Raw genomic sequence first — 19,012 nt, 5'->3', positions numbered from 1 at the left:
GCTGCCATGCCGTCTGTCACCATCCTCGGCACTAGCAGCCATTTCAAGTTATTCTACTAAACAGGAAGATCATAACGAAGCAGGTTATTTCGGCAATCAGCGTTGAGTGCCGAAGCTGGGTGCTGTCATAGCACTAGTGCTATGCTGCGCGCCATGAGCAAGATCAATTCAGGGATTCAGCGATCGTCAGACTCCGAAATTCATCTCCTTCCGAGTTGCTACAACTCGGAGGGGGAAAAGTATTTACGCCGCCGGGGATTTGAGCGACAGCATAGTGAGCCGTCATAGCAAAACTTTATGTGGCTGAAGGCCGATTATTTTTTTTATTTTTTTTTTTGCAGCTGGGGAAGTGTGCCTTCCCAAGCCTGGCAGGGGGTATACGCAGGGAGCTGTCATAGTTACCTGTTTCGGGTGGCTGTATCAGTCTCCTCTCCTCCACTTTCGGCACTGCAATGCCGACATGCTCTTTGGAGTTCCGATCACATGATCATAACCCAGAGGATGGTGTCAGCGGTGCAGCGCTGCCCCTTCCACCACCGGGCACGTTGCACCACTGACACCATCACCTGGATTACAATCACATGTCACATTATTGGATCGGAACCAGGGGCGTACCTAGACTTAATAGGGCACCCCTGCAAAAATGATAGCATGGGGCCCCCTTGGTCCCTGAACCCCTTGAGGGTCACGTGATCGGGAGCCAGCAAATGGCAGCAGAGAGTGATCTGCTGTGAAGCAGCCTCTGGAAGCAGGGAAAAATTACACAGGGTTTTCGTGAGTGAATGGAAAGGTTGCTTTGCTAGTTGGCTGCACTTGCGGTTGGGGAGAGGGAGGGGGGCCGCCAAAGCCTCTGGGCCCCCCTGCGATGGCAGGAGTCGCAGGGGTGATGGCTACGCCCATGATCAGAACTCAAAAGAGGATGTCGGGAGTGCAGCGGCTTGTGTGGATGAAGAGGAGACGCCATCCAGCTGCTGGGAACAGGTAAATATAAAAAAGCCACCTGCTCCGCTCTGCACAGCTGCATTAGGCTGATAGGTTAAAGTACTCAGTAAAGTGCTGCAGAGAATGTCAGCGCTCTATAAATGCACAATACTAAACATTTGGCAAAGCTTGTTACTTTTCAGCAACATATCAGAGCTGCTGTCTCTGGGATGGGTTTGCTTTAACAACAATGAGTGCTTTAATGGTCCAGGTGTGAGACTATACAATGTAATTACTGCAGCCTGTGTGCATTGCATGAAAAGCTGATGATATACAAGCAGCAGCGATGGGTCACTTTATACCTTCCCTGCTGATATAACTGCTTGGCTATATGCTGCCAACTGCCTATAGTTATCTGCTGGGAAGCGTTGAATAGCTGGGATGGAGGATATGATCATTCTGGTGCCACTTCTCTGTGTGGATTCCTCTTCTACAGTCATTGCTATTGTCCCCGTAACAATATCAGCAGATGACGCCTGGGATTGTGCGCCTATCTGTCCGCTTTCTCCATCACTGCCTATAGGCTGGTCTGTGGGGTTAGAGCAGGAGAGGAGGACAAGGCTCAGATGGTCCAGTCTTTGTGTGTGCTCGGCTGTAGCCATCAGCCAATGGCATATAAATGTCAGGTGCGTTCTATTGCTTCTCAGCTGCCTGTAATACAGGTTTGTGACGTGAAGTCAAGGCTTATGGTGAAACTTTAGATATTTTAACAACAACAAGAAATAACATTTGTAAAGCGCTTTTCTCCCGTAGGACTCAAAGCGCATAAGCATGGCTCAGACCATCGTGGTACAAAGGAAGAATTTTATAAGTCCAGGAATGCCAGGCTAAACAGGTGGCTTTTCTTTGCAAATAGAATAACAGGACTGTGCTCCATGTTTTTGAATAAACTTATTTTCAAACTAAATTTTACATAAGCGATTAAAAAAAAATTAAATGTCAATTTGTAAACCTTCATTAAGATAAGATCGACCAAAAAGAAGTATAATTTCCCTGTTAGATGTGTTTGTTGCTGCGATTCTCTGTTGAACATTTGGCCAGCCGGTGAAGAGAGTTGCCGTAATGGCAATTAGGCACCTAACTGGGCCTGGCTGAATGAAGATTCTGTTCTGCACGCCGAGCAGTAATGGGAAGGGTGGAGATGGCACCGACTGGCCTCCTGTCCGCATTATGCATGAAGCTTTTGTATGTTTGTTTCTTTGTTTATTTGTTACGCTCTGTAGAGGCACAGCCCGCTGCCAGCTTGGATGCTTCCACTGAAAGCAATGACATTAAATAGAAAACGTACCAACCAGTTCCATTCCGTGAACTGAATGCATAACGGCATGATGGCCGCCTGGACGTGCGCAGCAAGCTGAACCTACAACCTTTAGGAACATCGGGACAGATTTATCAATACTGGTGCAAAGAAGCTTGGAGCACTGGTGACTCTGCTGCCCACAGAAACCAATCAGGGGCGTAACTAGAGAGGGAGCAGCTCCTGCGATCACAAGGGGGGCCCAGAGCTGTAGGAGGGCCCCAGCTACTACTGCACTTCCTCTGATAAATGGCTCCATCTTTCAGATCAGGTGTTTTTGTGGCTACACTTGTTATGGGTGTGAAGATCATGATGGCCCCCCTTTTATTATGACCCTTGTGAGATGGGCCCCCAGGCCGTGAAGGGCTCCAAGAGGAGGAAAGGGAAGGGGTGTAAACATTGAGGGCCAATCATAGTTTAACCAAGGATTGTAGTTACGTCACTGCAACCAATCACAATGTTTTATTTAAAGGATACCCGAACTGATATGTGACATGATGAGATAGACATGTGTATGTACAGTGTCAAGCACACAAATAACTATGCTGTGTTCCTTTTTTTCTTTCTCTGCCAGAAAGAGTTAAATATTAGGTATGCAAGTGGCTGACTCAGCCCTGACTCAGACAGGAAGTGACTACAGTGTCTCCCTCACTGATAAGAAATTCCAACTATAAAACACTTTCCTAGCAGAAAATGGCTTCTGAGAGCAAGAAAGAGGTAAAAAGGGGAATTTCGTATCAGTGAGGGTCACACTGTAGTCACTTCCTGTCTGGGTCAGGACTGAGTCAGCCACTTACATACCTGATATTTAACGCTTTCAGGCATAGAAAGAAAAAAAAGGAACACAGCATAGTTATTTGTGTACTAGACACTGTACATACACATGTCTATCTCATCATGTCACATGTCACTTCGGGTATCCTTTAACATGTGGAAAGTGATTAAGTGTTCCAGTCAAAAGGTTCAATTGTTGTTTTGGTTTCTAACAGGGGTCTCAAGCTCGCGGCCCGCGGGCCATTTGCGGCCCTCGATACAATATTTTGTGGCCCTCGCCGGCAAAAGCTTCCTTATAGTTCGCTTCAGTGCTCCCAAGTAATCCGCCGCATCCCCGCCGCTAAACGAGGGCTGCAGAGCCCCCAAATCACCCGGGGGGCAATCCGCCGGCATTTCCTGGAAGGGGCAGAGCTTTCAGCTCTGCCCCTCCTGACGTTAATTGCCGCACGGATCGCCGCCTCTCCCCGCCCCTCTCTGTAAAGGAAGAGTGAGAGGAGCGGGCAAAGGCGGCGATGCGCCGCGATTGTGAAATCCCTTATGCGGCCCAGCCTCATCCTGACTTTGCCTCCTGCGGCCCCCAGGTAAATTGAGTTTGAGACCCCTGGTTTATAACTTATGCCTCATACACTGTGCTTTGTGTGTGAATGTACATTGTCATGTGCAGGGGCATAATTAGAGGGGAGCAGCCCCTGTGACCTGGGGGAGGGGGGCAGCAGAGAAGCTGTAAAGAGGGCCCCAACTATGACTTCACACCCTTGGATACAGGGGTCCGTCCGTCAGATTGGGCGTTTCTGTGGCCATACTTGCTATAGGTGGGAAGATTATGATGTCCACACTTGATTTTATGACTATTGCAAGACTTTTAAAGAGGAACTCCAGTGAAAATAATGTAATAAAAAAGTGCTTCATGTTTAGAATAATTATGTATAAATTATGTAGTCAGTGTTTGCCCATTGTAACATCTTTCCTCTCCCTGATTTACATTCTGACATTTTATCACATGGTGACAGTTCTACTGCTGGCAGGTGATGTCAGTGGAAGGAGACGCTGCATGCTTTTTTGGGCAGTTGGACCCAGGTGTAAACAACTGTTATTTCCCTCCATGCATTGAGGTTCCCAAACAGGAAGCTTTCAGGACCATGGTCCTGACATCCCACTGTGGGAGGGGTGTCACCACAATATCAGCCATACAGAGCCCCCTGATGATCCGTTTGAGAAAAGGAATAGATTTCTCATGTAAAATAGGGCATCAGCTACTGATTGGGATGAAGTCCAATTCTTGGTCACGGTCTCTCTTTAATGGCAGTACTGTGATCATTATGTAATTTAAAAACAATGAACGTAACAGCAAGTTATTTGGTGAAGATATTCAATAGAGCTGAAGAGGAATGTATAATTTTTCTTCTTTTTTTAAAGTTCTCTTTGTGGTTCTAAAATTAATTCTTATGACTAAGTCTCCTCGCTGGGATCTGTATTTAAGCCATCTGAAATCTCTGCTCTCTCACGCTCTGTGATTCTCATTCTTCCTATCTCTATCCCCTCCCGTCTCTCTGCCTCGCTTCCCTGCTCCGTCCATCTCCCTCTGCCTGCTCTGATAAGTGCTCCTTCCTGCCACTCTGTCACCCTCCGCCTGCACTGCACTCCTATCTGCACCTGATCTCTCCTCTGCCTCGTGTTCCATTATGTCTGGCTTTATCCCCAGCAGCCTTCTAGGCTCTGTAATTCTGCAGTCTTCTAGCCTGAGTTACCATCACCCACTTCTGACGCTCTTCTGTCTTTGTTTTTCGTCATTCACTTTATTAATAGGGGGACGGTAAGGCCACTTGCGCTAAAGTGACAAACGGATCCGTGAAAACGGATCGGATTACTGGTCGATCGGATCTACTGCTGTTCTGCTGCTCCGTTCCATTTCCCCACATCCCCCCCCAGACCCCCACCCCCAAAGTGCATTTTGCCCCATAGAACGGTCTGTTCTTTGACTAGTGTGAAGAGACGTTCCGTTTTCTCATTGCCCCAATGCAGGGCTTCATATTCCGTTTCCATCCCGCTGGGCTCAGCGGTCTGGAAAAATTGCTGCAGGAGGAAACTTGCGTTCTGTTCAGCGCATCGTGTGGAACGTATCCATTTGAACAGACAGATGTGAACGGATCTATAGGTTAACATTGGATCTGTTCACATCCGTTCCGATCTGTTCCCTTCAGATCTGGGAACGGACATTTTTTTTGCGCTATTGTGAACTGGGCCTAACTTACATCTAACTTAGGCCCAGTGCACATGGGGGCGGATCCGCCGGCCGCATCCGCTTGAAAATCCGCGTGGCTAATGTATCTCTATGGGCTGGTGCACACCGGCGGTTTGAGGTTTTTAGCAAGCCGCAAACGTGCCTCTTGCTGCACGTTTGCGGTTTGCTTAAAACCTCAAACCGCCGGTGTGCACCAGCCCATAGAGATACATTAGCCACGCGGATGCTGATGCGGATGCGGCCGGCGGATCGCATACTGTGCACCCGGCAAATATCGGCTCTCTGCTCCCAAAACCGCTAGCGTTTTGACGATCTGCTAGCGGTTTTGGTGTGCACTGGGCCTCTGTCATCCTATCATGGCTGAATTCTCGCACAAAGGTATGCAAAGCTCAAGAAAGTTCTTTCTGTTCTTCTATGTAAAGTGGGTAGTCTGGGTAAAATGCGGGGAACGATCCACGTTACACATTCCTGAAGCTTTAAAATCATCTCCCTCTTGCTCTAACCTGAATGCTTTTAAATGCCAGTTTGTTAAATGCATTTTTAGAAATTCAGTAGGGCCCTTTTCCAATAGAATTGATCTGACCTGAAAATTAAATTGAGCTTGTCTTGCTGAATGGAACAGGACCATGATTAACATGTAAATCGGGTGCTGTTTGTCCACTGGTGTGATTCATTTTTTTCCCAGAATCACCATTGCCCGTATGATTTTTGTTGAGTTTGTGCTTGAACCTGATGTATTGCGCCAAATTGCGGTAGTGTATTTAGAGAGTTTAGCCTGTCTAATTCCCCCTCATCTGTGACTGATCATAAAATGTAATTTGATCTCCCCGTGTCACCTGACTGCCACGGTAGTTAAGCTCATTTGAAAGCACAGGATGTTATGTCTGCTTCCATGAAAGCAGGAAGTAGACACACTGCAGATTTATTGCAGGATTTGTATCAGCTGTAACAAATGTTTTTCTTTTAAGGTTATTATGCTGTTGCTTTTCCTTCAGAGCAGAGAGGAAGTTCTGAGTTCAGGTCCGCTTTAGTGCTCATTTCTCCAGACAGTGGCAGGCATTCCTATGTTTTCCTATTGGAAGTACTCCTGCAGTCATGCCTTGCGTTGAATGGCATTTCACCTTGGCAGAGGAAGGACCTTGTGCTACGCAGAGCTTATCCCAGCCAGAACAAACACTTCATCCAATGCTCAGAGCGCGGTCACAGGTAAATAGCGCCACACTTTATTACCAATCTCCCGCTCGCTCCAGTGCTCTTTCCTTTGATTTGTTCCACCCCTGCGGCTGTGGAAATGTTACAAGAACTTTTTTAGTTTGCTGTAATTTTCTGCTGAATTGCTTTTTATTATTTGCCCGTGTAAAGAAAGAAATCTATGGCAGAGCTTATATACCGGCCATAATCAAAGGCACTTCCAGGAAGCAGAGGAAATCCTTTGCTGGTCCAGAGAGACGGTAAAGTAGACATTGACCCGCCCGCGAAATGTTGTGTATAGAGGAACGTGACCCTTCCAGTAAACACAGCGCAGTCAGCACGCAGCCCCCTCCACCCGACCTTGAACCTAGCCATGTCTTTTTATGAACTGTCCCTTCTGCGACTTGGGACTTCAGGCGTCAGCGGGGGTTACTTACCGGTGACAGATGGGCGAGCGTATGACAGGCGTCACGCAGAACGGCCTGTCAGTTCCGCCTGCTCTGCAAATGGCTGTGATGTGACATGGCTGAATGACTTTTCCTGCGCCGCTCAAAATACTTTCACATCTTACTTCCCTCCATCACATAACAGACGGGTGACATCGGTTCTCATCTCCGCCGCGGCGCTGCCTTCCTCTCTGGCGCGCTGCTATCGTTTTATCCGAGATAATTAGTGAGTCCTAAATAAGGATTGTGTGGGCCGTTGATCAAAGAGGTTGAGTGACAAACTGTATATTTGGCTCCCAGAGAGAGAGATAGAGGATCGCCTCACATCCGCATTGTATTGGCGCCAATCAGCGATGAATTTCAACAGCCATCTAGCGCTTAGGAAGAAGCGGTTAGTAGGCGCCACCGGTAATAAAGTCAGCTTGTTTTCCTCTTAGAGGGAATCTGAAATGAAAATAAACGTATGAGATAATGATTTGTATGTGTAGCACAGCCAAGAAATAGAACATTAGTTGCACATATACAGTATGAGTCTCCTATTGTTTCCCGTACAGGAAGAGTTAAACTTCAGTTGTTATCAGTTGTTATCTATGCAACTTCTATCTATGCAACTATCAACCCAACTTGGGTCTGAGACGGTCCTTTTTTTCTGAGGCACCTTTACATCAGGGAAAGAGTGAGAGGCAGTATTAGAAAATGTTTTTACTGCAGGAAAGTTCAAAGGGTCATGAGTTCTGCTGTGTTTCATAATTTAAAATGTTTCTGTACCGTGTTAGCCAAACAATATATGTAGGTAGAAAAAAAACAGTCTTGTAAAAGTAATTCCTTTTAATGGCTAACTGATAAAGTTAAATTATGCAAGCTTTCTGGGATCTAGTCCCCTTCTTCAGGCAGATTTCCAGATGTTAGCTGAAGTAAAACACTGATGCAGGTAGATAGTAAACACGAAGATGGCAGTTGTACTGGTTACTGTTTAGCAGTTAGATGTCAGGTGATTAGCAGGCTGGAGCCAGTGAGCTCATGCAAGCAAACATGAAATCTAGCAGGTTTCTGAAGATCATGAAGCTAAGTCAATCATGTTACATAAGGAGTCATGAATCCCATTCCACAATTAAATCCTCTGTTAATGTCTTGAACATTTTCATAAATTTGTACTCAGAAATCTTTCTTGCTTGTTCATTTTTGAAGTTACCCTTAAGAATAAGTACTTTGAGATCTTGCATGCTGTGTCCTGGTTCAGAGAAGTGTTGGCCCACTGGTGTGTCCATTTTACCCTCATTAATTTTAAAGCGATGATGGTTCTGGCATGAAATGCCCCTCAAGAGGAATCTATATAGGAGAAACAGGACAAAAACTGCGCACAAGAATGAACCATCACTGCTTTAAAAACAAGACTTTGGGGTTTTTTTTTGTCTACCTACATATAGTTTAAAATACAAAGTGTAGTTTGTAATTGCGAATACAACAGAATGGTGCAATGTTAAAATAAAATAAAAAAAAGTTATATAAATGAAAATTAAAAAGAGACACTTTTCTTTGCTGCTAATGTTCTATTAATTATCCGTACTATACATACAATCCATTATATCATAAGGTTTTGTTGTTTTTTTTTGCTTCAGGGTAACTGTAACTGATTTTAGGAAGGGCTCTAGGATTGAGGTTGTAGCAACCCTGGTTGTTGCCAGACTTGAAGATTTGGAGCTTGCCGATAAGCTGAAGGGCTGAACCGCGCTTGAGACTTGTCTTGATGAGGCACTAGAAGCAGTGCTGAGTAGTGATTATGATCGATCACTCCTTTCACACTAAGGCAGGAAAAGTTTCAAAGTAAATTCTAGTTTTTATTTTTGAAAAATAACTGCCATAATTATAGATTGCTATTGGAAGAGTGCAGCCAGCGAAGACATTTCAAGAGGGTAAGGTCAAAATGCTGTTCTGAGGGCTTCTTCACATGGCTTCTGCGGAGCAGCTGTCAGCGCCTACGTGAAATACGAACGCCAAGGAAAATGGGACGCAGGAAAACTGCTGATAGTAAATGATTTTCTTCTATTTAAAGTGTTCAATTTCAATAGTAAAATATTGGTAAATGCTACTGATATGTTACTATAGCTAAACCTAACCCTATTCTCACACACAACCCTCCCCTCTGGCGCCTAACCCTAACCATCCCCCCACACAAATACATGCCCTTGCTGGGGCCTAAAACTAACCGCCCCCCCCCCATCCCCACAAACACACCCCCTTCCTGACGCCAAACCCTAACCGCCCCTCACCTGCACAAACACCCCCCCTTCCTGACGCCAAACCCTAACCGCCCCCCACCCGCACTAACACCCCCCCTTCCTGACGCCTAACCCTAACCGCCCCCCACCCGCACAAGCACCCCCCTTCCTGACCTCAAACCCTAACTGCCCCCCCACCCGCACTAACACCCCCCCTTCCTGACGCCTAACCCTAACCGCCCCCCACCCGCACAAGCACCCCCCTTCCTGACCTCAAACCCTAACCGCCCCCCCACCCGCACTAACACCCCCCCTTCCTGACGCCTAACCCTAACCGCCCCCCACCCGCACAAGCTCCCCCCTTCCTGACCTCAAACTCTAACCGCCCCCCCCCACCCGCACTAACACCCCCCCTTCCTGACGCCTAACCCTAACCGCCCCCCACCCGCACAAACACCCCCCTTCCGGATGCCTAACCCTAACCGCTATCCCACCAGCCCCCCTTCCTGAGGCCAAACCCTAACCGCACCCCACCGCACAAACACCCCCCCCCCCCTTCCTGACGCCTAACCCTAACCACCCCCCACCCGCACAAGCACCCCCCTTCCTGACCTCAAACCCCAACCGCCCCCCACCCGCACAATCACCCCCCCTTCCTGATGCCTAACCCTAAATGCCCCCCACGAACACCCTCGCTGATGCCTAACTGTCCCTCTCACGCACAAACCCCCTTCATGATGCCTAACCTATGCAAAAAATAAGGTAATTATCGGGCGCTGTATTGCGCGCTGCTGGACACGCAAACTCTGCCATGACAAATGATACCCCCCGCAACAAACAGTAATTATTAGGAGCCCCCAAATTTCCCCTTTGGCGATATTGTCAATGAGAGTCAATAGCAGTGCCCAATTTGTCCAGGAGTGCCCGATTTGTCTGATACCGAGCAGAAAAGCATTTGGCATTGGTTATCAGCGTTTCATCATTGAGTCGCGTTTTGAGCTCCTAGGGGAATTCTGTGCTGCTAGAATGCAGCCATTTTGAACACTACATAAGACGTCAGCCTCAAAGGCAAAGTTTACGCGAATCTTGCTTAGAAAAAGAAAAGCCGGACAAGCGTGCACCTTCTGTCCCACAAATGTATTGATGTGATGTGACAGTCAATATTCATGGCCGCATTAAACACTCAGATACAAATCAAGTGCAATATCGGTGTGGTTCCATACATTGCTTACATGTCCGGTAATGGCAGGTTCATCGGTGTAGGAGGTGGGTGGTGCCACCACCTAGTGCCTACTACCCACCTCCTACACCGATGACCCTGCCATCACTGGACATGTAAGCAATGTATGGAACCACACCGATATTGCACTTGATTTGTATCTGAGTGTATCTGTATCTGAGTGTTTGATGCTGCCATGAATATTGACTGTCACATCACATCAATACATTTGTGGGACAGAAGGTGCACGCTTGCCCTGCTTTTTTTTTCTTCTAAGCAAGATTGTACCATTTGTATTTTCCGCGGAGCACACGTCCAAGTGACTGTTGGATCTAGCAGTGCATGGTGTTGCATGGCCATGGAATGTATTTCCCTGTGTGACTTGTTTCGCTCACGTGTAAGGCCAATAGGAAGTGCCACACACAATTCTTTTTTCACTGTTCTTGAACCATTGAAGTTTACACCAATGGCATGAAAAACTGACAGATCTGACAGATTTTAGACTAGTCCCATCTCCTCAGGGGAGATTCTCAGTATTACTTTATTCTTTACAAAAACACTCGCTGGAAGAGACCTATACAAAGATGTCAGCCATCCTCCCTACTTTTTTGCCCACTATTTTGGCAGTTGGACTGATCAACTGCCATTCAGTAAGTGATTTTATAAAGAAAGAGAAAACCCTGTGAATCCCCTATGAGTAGATAGACTAGTCCAAAATCTTTCAGATCTATCAGATATTCACTACCTAGTGTAAGGGACAATAACATTCCTATAGCGCTTTTCTCCCTTAGGACTCAAAGCACTTAGGCTCTCTGATTCAGTAGTTGGTAGTAAGATGAAGTATTCACACAACAAAAATTATATTTCTGCAAATGGCAAACTGAACAGGTGAGTTTTTAGTCTGGAATGTAACACGTCCAGAGATGGAGCTGTCCTGATCTGCTGGGGTAAGGAGTTCCATAATGTAGGAGTGGCATGACAGAAGGCCCTGGGACCATACGTTTTCAGGTGGACAATGACATAGGAAAAAAGTAATTTATAGTACATTTTACTGTAGGAGAAATCTACAACTTATTTATATGTATTTTAAATTTTACAATTCTTTGTGATAGTTCTGCGCGCTCCCGCCGCCGACCGTTAGCCCAGCAATCAATGAAAGGGATTATAGATTCCTTTCATTGATTGAAGCTCCCCCCGCAGAAAAGCCAACAGTGTATCATCAGACGCTGCGGTTTTTCTGAGACCAAAAAGTTCCCCATCTTCATTCTTGTTCCTGGGAGCGAGATTGATCGCTCCCAGGACTTTTTGACTGTGGCCATCTTGTGGACAAATAGTAAAACTACACCCACATCCACTTTTTTTAAATAAATACATTTTTTAACATTTAAAATTAGCTGTTTACCCCCACATCAAAAAATACCCAAATAACATTTTTAATAAAAAAATAAATAAATTACAACAATTAAAAAAATAACATAAATCGTTACCTAAGGGTCTGAACTTTTTAAATATGCGTGTCAAAGGCGTATATTAATATAATTTTTTAAATTATGGGCTTGTAAATAGTGATGGACACAAATTGAAAAAATGCTCCTTTATTGCTAAATAAAATATTGGTTCCATACATTGTGATAGGGACATAATTTAAATGGTGTAATAAGCGGGACAAATGAGCAAATAAAATACATGGGTTTTTATTATGGTGGCATGTATTAATTTCAAACTATAATGGTCAAAAGCTGAGAAATAATGTTTTTTTTTTCCATTTATTTCTTAATATTCCTGTTAAAATGGATTTAGAATAAAATAATTCTCAGCAAAATGTATCACCCAAAGGAAGCCTAATTGGTGGCGGAAAAAACAAGATATAGATCAATTAATTGTGATGAGTAGTGATAAAGTTATTGGCAAATGGATGGGAGGTGAAAGTTGCTCAGATGCAAAAAAAATAAACAACCCTTCGGGCTTAAGTGGTTAAAGCGGTATCAAACCCTGACATAATATTCAATAAAAACATGTTTTCCTACTTTTTATATGCCATACGGCTATCATATTTGCTTTTGTGCAGAAGTATCATTATTCATTTAGAAATTATACGTTCCCAAAGTACACTTTTTTTTTTCTCTGAAAGCTGACTTTGCATTTATTCATAAGTGCTTTATTCATCTTCTAATGCAGGGGTGTCAAACTCAAATACAAAGTGGGCCGAAAGTGTACACGGGGACCAAGTCGAGGGCCAACCTCAATGTCTACTGGCCACCTTCCTCCCTTATAAAGTTCCCAGGTGTCTAATGGCCCCTTTCCAACCCGTATACAGTTCCCTGGTGTCTAGAGGCCCCCACCCTCCCCTATACAGTCCCTTAGTGTTTAGTGCACTCCCCCCTAACTCCCCCATATGGCTTCCCTCTATTCTAGGGCTTCGCCTAAAATATAGCTTTCCTGGTGATCTAGAGTGGGCCAAACATAATGCAAAGTGGTGAAACCACTTGAGGGCCAAATTTAATGGCTCCGAGGGCCAGATCTGGCCCGCGGTCCGGAGTTTGACATGTATGTTATAATGTGAGCAGAAATGCTTTCTGATGGTCTCACTGTCTTCAGGAGATCCGGCAGTGTCAAAGAAGGGTTTGTTTACATTCCTCACTAGATACAATTAAACACAAGATAACATTATCTCTAGTTTGGATTCGTCCAGCATTCCCTGCAGGGGAGCTTCTAATGCTGGGAATACACGGTTAGATTCGATAGATAACTTCTGACATGTCCGATCTCGCGCCCGATCATTTCGATTCTGCATGGGGAACAATGTGAAAAGATAAGAAAAACAAATGGAAGATCAGAGAATCGCCCGCAGAATCGAGCGCGGAAAACGATCGGCCGCGGAATCGAGCTGCAAAATCGACCCGTGTATTCCCAGCATAAGGCCTGTGTTGAATGCAGTTCTAGTATAAAAAAAAAAAATGCTGGTTGTGTATAATATGCTGTAAATAATGTATTAGAGCAAAGAAGAAATACTGGGGTTCATTCCGCTTTAAGAAAAAGTAGTATTTATCTTTTATAAGCATTGGCGGTACATATTATTGTTATGTATTTATGTGGTGCTGGCACTTCCACTGTGCTCTTCAGAATGCATAATTATGTCACTTACTGTCCTCAGCTTACAGTCCCTACTATAGGCTAAGACCAATTTAAGGGGGAGGAATTAACTCATCAGTATGTTTATGGAAAACCAGAGGGGCCAGGATATAATCCCTGCAAAAACAGTGTGAGGACATATAAACAGCATTCAGATAGTGTCCAGGCGCTGAGCTCCTGTCATTGTTTTGTGAACAGTGAGCCATTAATGCTCAGTTATATTACTTAGTTCTGCAGTATGTAAGCTTATATATATTGCTCCAAAGGTGCTTTATCTGTATCCCAACATGTCTCAGCCATATCCACTAGAATCTCTTTATCATGTTCTGATACCTGGGACTTTTCAGGAGCCTGTCCTCTTCTCTGGAATTCTCTCCTACAGTCTATATGTAAACTTTCATCCTTTGAAACTCACTACTTTAGGAGAGTATATAAATCTAAAGCAACTGACTAAAACTCTGCTACTTGTAGAGACTGAGGAAGGAACTCGCTGCCACCTGCTGGATAGTGTTTTCACTGCCTTACCTCGTTGTCTCACCTATTCTAAAGCGTAAGCTCAGAAAAACAGAGCCCTCTCCACTGCTGTTTATGGTCATGATCGTAAAGTGTTCATTAAATAGTTATTACGCAGTTGCAACAACCCTGCTGTCCTCTTCAGTGTTTCCTTTCCTTTTCCCTCCTCTTGTCTCATCAAAATGTCTTCTTTCGTCACCTCCATTCTTCCCTTCTTTCCTCTCTTCGCTTCTGCTTGTCTTCTTTCCATCCCCTCTCTCCTGTTCTTCTCTATCTACACTGCTTCCCCTGCTTTCCCCCTCCCCCCCCCCCCCCCCCCCCCACACACACACACACACTCTACATTCTATCCCAACATCTCCTTTCTCGTCCGAGGAAACTGTTTTTCTTTCTCTCTCTTTTCTCTCTCTCCTTTCGTTTTTCTTCTTTATCTTCTGTTTTTCTAACGTTTTCTTTTCCTTACCTTTGGTTGAACATTATTTTCAACTCCTGCTGAATCCCATGCTGTACGAACACGATTAGGGACCAAACTAAGCCTGCAGGCATTAATAGAGAAGTTGCTCTTCATGCCCAGATTGCATTGAACAACATGGACATTCCTGCAGAACAATGTGTGCCCCTAGAAATCAGACACAGTTGGGGGGGTCTGTGAACTTGCTGTTCTTCAGCTTGATTTACGTTATGGAAATAACGACATCACTGACTGTACACAACAATGCAATCTGCCATTCAGGCATGACTGGAGTGGAAGGGGTGATAGGGGGTCAGAGCACTCAAATATGGAGCTATCTCCTGCACGATGACTCATCACCCTGTCCAGTAAATGTCTTAACAGTCCATCGGCACTCATCTAAATGGACAGCTTGTTCACAGTTGTGCGCTTTCTGTGTAGGTTACATCTACTGACTGCAGGGAAATGCCGCGTATCCCATGCTGTTCATTCTGTGTATACTGTATATGCCTGGATTTCAGGGGTATAAAAAGGGGATTTGCATATTACAGATTTATCATAAGGCACTGTAGGCATGTGCCTACAGGCACCTGATGATGGAAAGGCGGCTCACTCCTCCCCTCCCCATGTGTATCCCTCCCTCCTTCTTCTTGCAGAGTGCTGAGCATAGCGTAAATGAGAGGTTACTCACCCTGCTCTCGGCTTTCCACTGGCAAGATCTTCCTTCAGTCTGGGGCACCACTAGCTACTTAAAACTAAGATTACCTCTGACTACCTAATGCTAAGGGACACTCCTAGTTACCTAAGACGGACGAGGGGAGAAAGGGAGAAGTGACAGCTGGGATCATGGAGGACAAAGTCTAGGGTGCCAGGACATCTGTGTCTATAGGCTCCAGTGATGTAAGTACAGGCCTGAGGCTTATAAATGCTCCAGGCCTATTTATTTTAGCACATTTTTTTTTATTTCTTATTTGTTACATTTCCCTGCTCTTAATTAGTACTGTTGTAATGTGTACTTATGGTCCCTTGTCACTAGGGGGCAGTGTGAGACAATAACAGAGGACTTTCAGTTTCTATATTTTCTGCTAATAGAGAGAGATCAAAGCATTCCAAGAATTTACAGCACAAGGAGTTCTACCGACAGGTAAAATGTGATGCCCTATCTCAAACACAATAATTATATCGAGGGCTTTAAGGTTTGAGTGGAAGGAAATATCCAAAACAAAATAACGTCCCTTGATCGAAAGAGTCTTAACCATAAATGTTCTATAGCAATGCTAAAATGCTGGTTGCTGTGTTGCTGCTGCTAGCCTACAGACCTAGAAGATGCCTTACGGTAAATACAGAAGTGCAGGAGAGGGATTTGGGGAATACAGAAGCGGATGGTATGGAAGAATGTAAGTGTAGGAACACTGCCTGGTGCGCTGCTGGCCGTCTCAGAGCGGGAGAAGTATAGCAGGAGCTGCTGAGGGCAATGCAGAGTACAGGAAAGCGGTGGCTGTGTTGGACGTGTAGACTATTTATATGTAGAAAGCTGTGCCTGGTGTAGAAGGGATGGAGAGCGCAGAGGTGTGAATGTGAAAGAGGACTCGCAGGGCTGCAGAGCAGGGTGAGGTACTCGGAGATCTCTATCACACTGCGTGGGTGGAGAGAGCAGGGGAGAGAAGCAGACCGCAGGAAAAAATGTACCAAACAGGCGCAGTATTTTATTTTCTGCGGTTCCATCACTCCTTCGTACAGGAAAGGGATAATGCTGCGCCATGACTCCTTATTATGGCAGAACCAGCATCCTTCGTTTCGTATCTCATTACAGATCTGCTCTGTGTTGAATTAGTTGGTTTCATGTATTTTTCTGTCGGGAGCTCCAGTTTCTACCAGCTACAAAGGAGCCTACAGACACAGATCAGCCAGTTGAGAACCTGAATTCCATGTGGTTGTGTTTGTAGAAACATCGGTACTGATTCACATAGCTTTTGTAATGAATAATCTCACCTTGCGTATTAACTCACAAATTATCTCTCCTTATCTAACTTAAAGCATACACGAGGTGACATGTGACGTGATGATATAGACAGATGTATGTACAGTACCAAGCATACAAATAACTAGGCCAGTGTTTCTCAAATCTGTCCTCGTGACTCCCCAACGGTGCATGTTTTGCAGGCAGCCTCACCTATGCACAGGTGGGGTAGTTAGTGTCTCAGCTAGGTGGATTCAGTGTAGTTGAGACACTAATTACCCCACCTGTGCATTGGTGAGGTTGCCTGCAAAACATGCCCATTGGGGAGCCACGAGGACAGGTTTGAGAAACACTGAACTAGGCTGTATTCCTTTTTTTTTCTTTCTCTGCCTGTAAGAGTTAATACTCAGGTATGCAAGTGACCGTTTCTGTCCTGGTCGGAACCAGGTGGGACTATAGTGTAACCGCCACTGATAAGGAATTACAGCCATAAAACACTTTCTTGGCAGAAAATGGCTTCTGAGAGCAGGAAAGAGATAAAAGGGTCAATAGTTCATAGATTTTAGCTCTGACATACTTCAATTAATGTGTCATTGAGCAGAGCAAATGAAACATTAAAAACTTAGAAAGTAGATTTAACTATAAAATAAAACTGGGATATCTAAAGCGGAACAGCTGACCATTGCCATGGTGTCTGTTTGACCATAACAGTTCATGATATGGGAGGGGCGCCACAATACTTTGGTTGTGGATCCCGAGCCACTAAAGTTAGGCCTCTAGCATTAACCCTTGATTTATCTTACCTAGGTGTTGATAAAGAAAAGGCCAGTAACGTTGCACTCCGCACGGCAATGTTACCAGTCTGTACTGAACCTAGTAGTGCTTGTTGCGCTGATAACATGACGAGCTTTACCATAGCAATACAAATAAACAATGTATGTGCAGTATGGGGTAGCATGGTGTACTACACTACTGCTATACTGCACGTACTCTGTTTATGTGCATTGCTATGGTAATGCTCATCATGTTATCAGCGCAACGAGCACCACTACGTTCAGTATAGGCCGGTAACATTGCCACGCGGTGTGGAATGTTACCGGCCTTTTTTTGCATCAACCCCTTTATCTGATTATATGATGAACTGTCTCTCCTTGTAGTGAATAATAAGTAAGGTATGATAATTCGCAAAATATGTTTTTGTTGACTCATCCCCATAATTCCCTAACATGCTGACACATTGCCATCAATGAGAACTTCACTCTAGAGTATTTTAAGGAACTTAAAACGCAGTGGTTAAATACCAGAAATGCGCAAGTTCAACCTGGTCTTAAAGAGAATCTGTACTGTGAAAATCTTACATAAATAAACGTACCAGCCTGTTTGTTGTCTTCTCCTAGCCCCCTCTGTGACATTTTCACCGTTCCCCGCTGCCTTCTTGGTGATAAAATCACTGTTTTATTCATTGTTTTTGTAAACAGTGAAGATGGCCACCAAGCAGGAAATACATCATCAGAGCAGGTGCCTGTTTGCAGAGGCTCCTCTCAAGCCTGAATTGACTGCTGCAATGTTACTTCCAGTGTTGCGTTAGCTGCTTGTTTGGGCTTTGAACTGATCTTTCTGCACTCACAGCTGTTCACAAGGTCACAGCTCCGTGAGCCTCAGACATGCTGGCTGTGAGCAGAGACCTTGCCTGTGATTCATAAACACAGAAAACAGGACAGCAGCATAACTTCTCTCTATCACAGACTCCCTGGGTCAACAAAGCTTGACAAAGAAAAGAAAATTAGATATATTGCAGAGACCGTGCAACTAGAAAAGGCTGCAGTAAGCCAGAGCACATTAGAACAGGTATATGAACTTATAGGATAGAAGAAATAAGGCTGAACATTTTGTTACAGAGTCTCTTTAAAGGACCACTATTGTGAAAATCGTCAAATTTAGAATACATGTAAAGACATATAAATGAGAAGTACATTTTTTCCAGAGTAAAAGGAGCCATAAATTACTTTTCTCCTATGTTGCTGTCACTTACAGTAGGTAGTAGAAATCTGACAGAACCAACAAGTTTTGGGCTAGTCCATTTCTTCATAGGGGGTTCTCAGCATGGCCTTTATTCTTTATAAAGACATCCACTGAAAAGGATCTATACAAAGATGCTGGCCAGCCCCCCTGCTCACTGCACACTCTTTTGGCAGTTGGACAGAGCAGCTGCCATTCACTAAGTGCTTTTGAAAATAAAGAAAATCCTGAGTATCCCCCATGAGGAGATGGGCTAATCCAAAACCTGTTGGTTCTGTCAGATTCCTGCTAGCTACTGTAAGTGACAGCAATATAGGAGAAGAGTAATATATGTCTCATTTTACTCTAATTATTTATATGTACTTCTTATTTATATGTCTTTACATGTATTTTATATTTGATGATTTTCGCAATAGTGGTCTTTTAAGCTGCGGAATCTGTCTGACACAAAGCGGTAACATTTGGGCGCATTAATCACTCAGCATCCAGCTGATATAATTACATTGATGTCTGGAGTTCGGTTATGTAGTGAACACTGCTTGGTATCAATGCCGCTCGCCTCTCCTCC

General features: G+C 44.7%; 1 protein-coding gene and 1 long non-coding RNA gene across 4 annotated transcripts in view; one reads left to right on the top strand and one right to left on the bottom strand.

The window, feature by feature from the left end:
* PDE4A (phosphodiesterase 4A) overlaps positions 1-19,012 on the top strand; it is a 479,899-nt gene that overhangs the window by 173,755 nt on the left and 287,132 nt on the right. The gene's annotated exons all lie outside the window — the stretch shown is intronic.
* LOC137562739 (uncharacterized) overlaps positions 5,781-19,012 on the bottom strand; it is a 69,890-nt gene continuing 56,658 nt past the window's right edge. The window contains exon 4 of the long non-coding RNA XR_011030179.1: positions 5,781-7,375. This is a non-coding gene — a long non-coding RNA (uncharacterized lncRNA). The remainder of the gene's footprint in view (positions 7,376-19,012) is intronic.

Source organism: Hyperolius riggenbachi, chromosome 3 (genome assembly GCF_040937935.1).
Source record: "Hyperolius riggenbachi isolate aHypRig1 chromosome 3, aHypRig1.pri, whole genome shotgun sequence".
Classification (NCBI taxonomy): Eukaryota; Metazoa; Chordata; class Amphibia; order Anura; family Hyperoliidae; genus Hyperolius; species Hyperolius riggenbachi.
This window is presented reverse-complemented; position numbering and strand designations above follow the sequence as displayed.